This window comes from Jaculus jaculus, chromosome 7 (genome assembly GCF_020740685.1).
Source record: "Jaculus jaculus isolate mJacJac1 chromosome 7, mJacJac1.mat.Y.cur, whole genome shotgun sequence".
NCBI lineage: Eukaryota > Metazoa > Chordata > Mammalia > Rodentia > Dipodidae > Jaculus > Jaculus jaculus.
The window spans coordinates 72880222-72886611 of record NC_059108.1 but is presented as its reverse complement, the minus strand read 5'-3'; the positions used below and the strand labels follow the sequence as shown (position 1 = coordinate 72886611).

At 38.3% G+C, this 6390-nt stretch overlaps 1 pseudogene; it reads left to right on the top strand.

The window, feature by feature from the left end:
- The first annotated feature begins 650 nt into the window (after nt 1-650).
- LOC101611210 lies at nt 651-2140 on the top strand (annotated as a pseudogene).
- Nucleotides 2141-6390: the final 4250 nt, after the last annotated feature.

Genomic DNA, 6390 nt, shown 5'->3' with positions numbered 1-6390 from the left:
GGCCTAGAAAACAAGCAGGGGTTGCTATCCTAATATCTGACCGAATAAACTTCAAACCAACATTAGTGAGGAAAGATAAATAAGGTCATTTCATACTGATTAAAGGAATACTCCAACAAGAAGACATTACAATCCTAAACATATATGCACCTAACATGGGGGCTCCCAGTTTCATCAAACAAACACTATTAGACTTAAGGTCACATATAACATCAAACACAATTATAGTGAGTGACTTCAATATGCCAATCTCATCAATTGACAGATTATCCTGGCAAAACATAAACCAACAGACATCTGAATTAAAAAATTGTCAAGGAATAAATGGACATACCAGATATCTACAGAACATTCTATCCAATTGCTGCAGAATATACATTTTTCTCAGCAGCACATGGAACATTCTCTAAAATAGGACACAAAGAAAATCTCCACAAATACAGGAAAACTGAAATAATCCCTTGTACTCTATCTGACCATAATGGGATTAACCTGAAAATCAGCCACAAGACAAGCTACAGAGCATGCAGAAATTCATGGAGACTCAACACTTGAATGAGTAATGGGTCATTGAAGAAATCAAAAATGAAATCAATAAACTCATAGAATCAAATGATTATAATACAATATACCAAAATCTTTGGGACACAATGAAGGTAGTCCTAAAAGGGATTAAGCTCCAAGTGCCTATATTTTTAAAAAAATTAGCTTTCCACAGCACCAGCAGCAACACAGACCATGAAGGATTTTTGCTAGAAGTAAGGCAATAGGAAACTTTTAGCATCAGTGACTTACAAATCGGCAACATGGAGTTTCTACAAGTAATTAAAATCCATAATCCTCAGCCCTGTTCCAAACTTTTTAGTTTTTATGCTACCCAAGCAAAGTTAATGCAGAGAGTTTGGACAGAAATCTTTTTTTTTTCTTTAAAATTATGTTTATTTATTTATTTATTTGAAAGTGATAGACAGAGAAAGAGGCAGAGTGAGAGAGAGAGGGGGAGAGAGAGAATGGGCATGCCAGGGTCCCCAGCCACAGCAAACGAACTCCAGACGCATGTGCCCCCTTGTGCATCTGGTTAACGTGGGTCCTGGGGAATCGAGCCTTGAACTGAGGTCCTTAGGCTTCATAGGCAAGCCATCTCTCCAGCCCTGGACAGAATTCTTAAAGATCTAAGGAAGAAGGTCATCAGATGGTACAGATTCCAGCAAAACACACAGCAGCAGATGTCATATCAAGAGCAGATTATCCACAGACAGCTTCCCCGTATCTTCCAGGTGCCTGACCTTCTGTTCCTTCTCTTTAGTTTCATCTCCACTGCCAACAATTCCATTCATGCTTTAGAATTTGTTCTCTTTAGACCAAATCACAGGTATAATCAAAGGATATCACTTGCTATTGCCAATCTAGGCAATACTAGCCAGCAGTGGTACAAAGTATCTTAAGTGCCAAACACTTCTCAGAATTATGCCAAAGTTATCAAAGAACGTGGTACTGACTTTTTATCAAGGATGGAGTCTTGAAAGACATCAGGGCTCTTTATCAAGTTTATAATACACTTCAGAAGAAAGTACAGGCAGTGTGTGCGGATGTAGAAAAGAGTGAGTGGGTTGTTGAATCTTGTCAGGCAGAAGTGGACAAATTAAGAAGACAAATCACTCAGGAAGAATGAAAAGGAACAAAAAAGAAGATTGCAGCAGGCAATGTTAAGCAGACAGATGTCAGCTAAAAGTGTGGGGCCAGCATTCAGTTCGTATGTCCTATTCTGTGTTTGCAGCTGAAGGTAGATATCAACTTGGAGACACAGCCCTCTGATCCTCCTCTCCCTTACTCTGGTTTTCACCCTAACAATCAAGAAAGGACTCTGAGCCATTTTCGCATGGGAAGAAGTGTCTTCATGCTTCGCCCTCAGGACATGGGGCTCTTTTAATTATGCTTCCATGAGTGCCAGACTGAAGTATCCTGTAAGCGGAGCTGACTTTCTCACTTCCCACAGAGCAGTGGGAGACAGTGGTAATGAATCTGACAACAGTGATTATGAAAATTTGATTGACCCCGCAAAGCCCTCCGATAGTGAATACTCACATCTGTGACACATCCCGATGAGGAGCCCAGGAACACTCAGACCTCCAAGATTTAACTGAACAAATGAGTCTTCCATTTGGCACTGCTTTTCTTAATACAAAGCTTGTTAAAAATTGGTTGAGGACTGAATCTGGGGGAGAACTGCTTTCTCGGGTGCTGTGGCTTCAGAGAGGAGAGTGCTGTGCACAGCACAGGAACCTCCTTCTGTCTGCTGGTCCTACCCTCCCTCCCGATGCAGTTCGCAGTGTTCACAGAATAACTGAGATAATCAAACTGTCCTAATCCTGGTGCGATTCATGAATGTACTGGTAAATTTGGGCAAAATTAAACTTGTCAATGTGGTTTCTGCTCTTTTCAATGAATTAGAAATTGTTTAGAGACTAAGCACAATTAGTCTATAAATATTTTGTAAATCAAAAACTTACCTCTTGCACTATCATGCCTTGATATTTGCTTTCCATCTTTGCCAGAAAAGAACTTTTGTTAACTCTAAGAAGCCTAACTGGAACAAATCAGCTATGCTTTCTCCTTTCTGCATGACTTTGTAAAACAAAGGAGAGAGCTTTGTTTCAGATTTTTTCTGCTAGCCTAGTATGTATTGTCACCTAAAATGGTTGTCTTAAAAAAAAAAAGTAGAAATACTAATTACCAGTAAGTAATCATGCAAATAAGTATGGAATAAAATGAGTTAGTTCCTTTCCTTGTTGGATGACAGTGGCCGCGGCAGAGCACTAGCATGTTGGCATCTGTCCCAGAGTCTCAGAGGAAGGACCGTCCTCAGTGGAAACCAAGTTAGAAGCCAGACCTGAGTTCTGTGGAGAACAATTTCCAAACATGGTAGACATGGAGGATGAAATCAGGGAATCTCTCCCATTCACAGTTGCCTCAAAATAAAGTACCTTGGAATAAACTTAACCAAGGAAGTGAAAGATCTCTACAATGAGAACTTTAAAACACTCAAGTGAGAAATTACAGAAAATACAAAGAAATGGAAAGACATCCCATGTTCTTGGATTGAAAGAATCAATATTGTGAAAATGTCAATCTTACCAAAAGCAATCTACACATTTAATGTAATCCTGATTGTAATTCCAATGGCATTCTTCACAGGAATACAAAAAAAAAAAAAAAAAAAATCCTGAAATTCATTTGGAAGCACAAAAAACCTTGAATGGCCAAAATGATTTTGAGCAACAAAAATAAGGCTAGTGGTATCACCATATATTATTTTAAACTATATCACAAAGTCCTAATAACAAAAAACACAGGGCATTGGCACAAAAACAGACATGTAGATTAATAGAACAGAATAGAAGACCCAGATGTTAATACAGGCAGCTACAGCTATGTAATTTTTGACAAAAGTTCCAATAATATTCATTGGAGAAGACAGACTCTTCAATAAGTGGTGTTTGGAAGACTGGATATGTATATGTAGAAAGATGAAAATAGATCCTTGTCTTTCTCCATGCACAAGAATCAAATCCAAGTTGACCAGTGACCTTAATAACACACATGAAACTCTGAAATTTCTATAGGAAAATGAAAGGGAAACCCTTCAAATTAGCATGGGTAATGACTCTTTGAATATAACTCCAATTGCTCAGAAAATACAACCACTAGTCGTTGGACTGGTATCTCATGAAATTACAAAGTTTTGTACAGCAAAGAACACTGTGAATGGGGCAAAGAGACAACCTACAGAATGGAAGAAAATCTTTTCCAGCTATACATCTGACAGAGGATGAATATCCAGAATATACAAATAACTCAAAAAACAGAACAATAAGAAATCAAGCAACCCACATAGAAATTTCTCATCAAAAGAAATACAGATGGCATATAAAAATCTAAAAAAATGTTCTACAACCTTAGCCATCAGGCAAATGCTAATTAAAACTGTCTTGAGATTCCATGTCTCTCCCATCAAGAAAACAAATGACAACCAATGTAAGTGAGGATGTGGTAAAAGGGGAACCCTTCTACATTGTTGATGGGAATGTAATCTAGTACAGCCATTGTGGAAATAAGTGTGGAGGTTTTTGAGACAACTAAAAATAGACTTACCATATGATCCAGCTATAGCACAAATAGGCACATATCCTAATAAGTCTTGTCACTACATTAGAGACACTTCCACAACCATGTTTATTGCTGCTGTATTCACAATAGCTAGGAAATGGAACCAGTCTAGATGTCCCTCCACAGATGAATGGATAATAAAGATGTGGTACATCTACACAATGCAGTTCTATTCAGTGGTAACGAAAATTGAAGTTATGAAATTTGCAGGGAAATGGATGGATCTGGAAAGGATTATACTAAGTGAGGTAACCCAGGTCCATAAAGCCAAATGTTACATGTTCTCTCTCAAATATGGATCCTAGCTACAAATGTGTACACTCATGTGTGAACTGAAACCAAAATTTGGTAGTAGAGGCCCATAAGCTAGAAGAAGGCTATAAGCGAGGGAGGACAGGGAAGGTCTTAAGGGGATAGTACTGTATATATGTAAAAAGAACATATTACAGGGAGGGGAAAGGCATAAGCAAGGCCAGGGGAAAGAGATTGTATCAAATAAGGGTGTGGGAGGGGGAGGGTAAATCAAAATTCAAGATATTCTGAATAGGACATATGAAAATCTACTTTCTTGAATAATGACTTATCCAGAAGCCATTGATTGGTACTAGACAATTTTCAGTGCCAGGTATGGGATACATTCCAGTGAGTTTTTGTCCAGGGAGGTCACTGTTGCCTCCAAAATATTATAGACTATTGCCAAGGCCCTTGGTTTCCCATGAGACAGAGATGGTAAGACCCTATTGCTGAAGACTTCACATACCTGAGCAGCAGAGTCACTGAGAAGTCCAGATGGCACTGAGCAGAAAACCTTCTCCCTATAGTCCAGCTAACTGAAAGCTGGAAAAAGATGCACTGTATGCAGCCTTATGGGAGACAGAAGTCATCAGTGGTGAAAACAATGGACATTGGAAGCCTCAAGTTTGGCCAGACAGGCCAAATGACTGAACAAGTGTAATAGTGACATGTCTTCTCTGGGGGAAACCAACTCTTCTCTAATTGGACTGAAGGCCCACTCCATGGGAGGGAATACATGCCTGGTACTGAAAACTTAATCAAAAGCCTATGGAAGGGGAGGTCATGAGCCTTAGGGGTATAAAGCCTGCTCTTCTTTCAATAAATGCATATATTACTCTCACAAAATTGCCCTGAAAGCACTACACTTAATGATCGTGCTCTTATATTAATGGTACTCTCACTTCTAGTTAAACAAGGTTCTCTTTTCAGATGGTGATGACCCAAAAGTCAACATAGTTCTGTGAAGAAGGAACGGAGGAGTGTCCAGCACTGAAACATCTCACACCCTCCAAGGCTCAGGGTCCATTGTGGAAGAGGTGGCAGAAAGAATGTAAGAGCCAAAGGAAGAGTATGACTCCTTACATATAACTGTTCAGACAGAGTTTGGCCTTGCTATCCAAGACCTAGCAGTGTCTAGCAATACCTACACAGGACCCTCATAACAAGAGAAAAAGATAATGACATCAAATTAAAAGAGATTCTAGTGGAGAGAGGGAGGGGATATGATGGAGAGCAAAGTTATGCAGGGGAATGTAGGGAAGGGGAGGGAAATACTATGGTTTGTCTGTAAGTGTAGTAGTTGTCTATAGATAAATAGATAGATGATAGATAGATAGATAGATAGATAGATAGATAGATAGATAGATAGATAGACAGATTATGAGAGGACTATAGGGGTGGCTTATCAGTTAAAGCACTTGCTGTGAAGCCAAAGGACTGCAGTTTCATTCCCCAGGACCCACATAAGCCAGATGTGCACAGTAGCACATGCATCTGGGTTTGTTTGCAGCAGCTAACTGCCCTGGCATGGCCATTTTCTCTCTCTCTCTCTCATAAAAAATAAAAATAAAATTTTTTAAAAGATCATGAGAATTAAACTAAAAGTGAGGACATGATTATAACTAAGTTCATTATTTTAAAGGATATTAAATTTCTAAGCTCAAAATTTCAGTGTTCTAAACTAGCATCTGATTCTCTGTTAATGAAAGGAAGATTCTCTTACATATTATTGTGCTCTTAGTAATGTTTGCAAAAAAAGATTTATAAATAAGAATTTTAAATTTAAACTTGTTACTGTATGAGGCATTTAAAACCACATAATTAAATTATATCTAAATGATAAAATTGTATATTTTCTCATTGGGAAAAGCCTTCACTTGCTGGATAGAAAATTTATTCTAATGGATAAAAATTTACATTTATTCATAA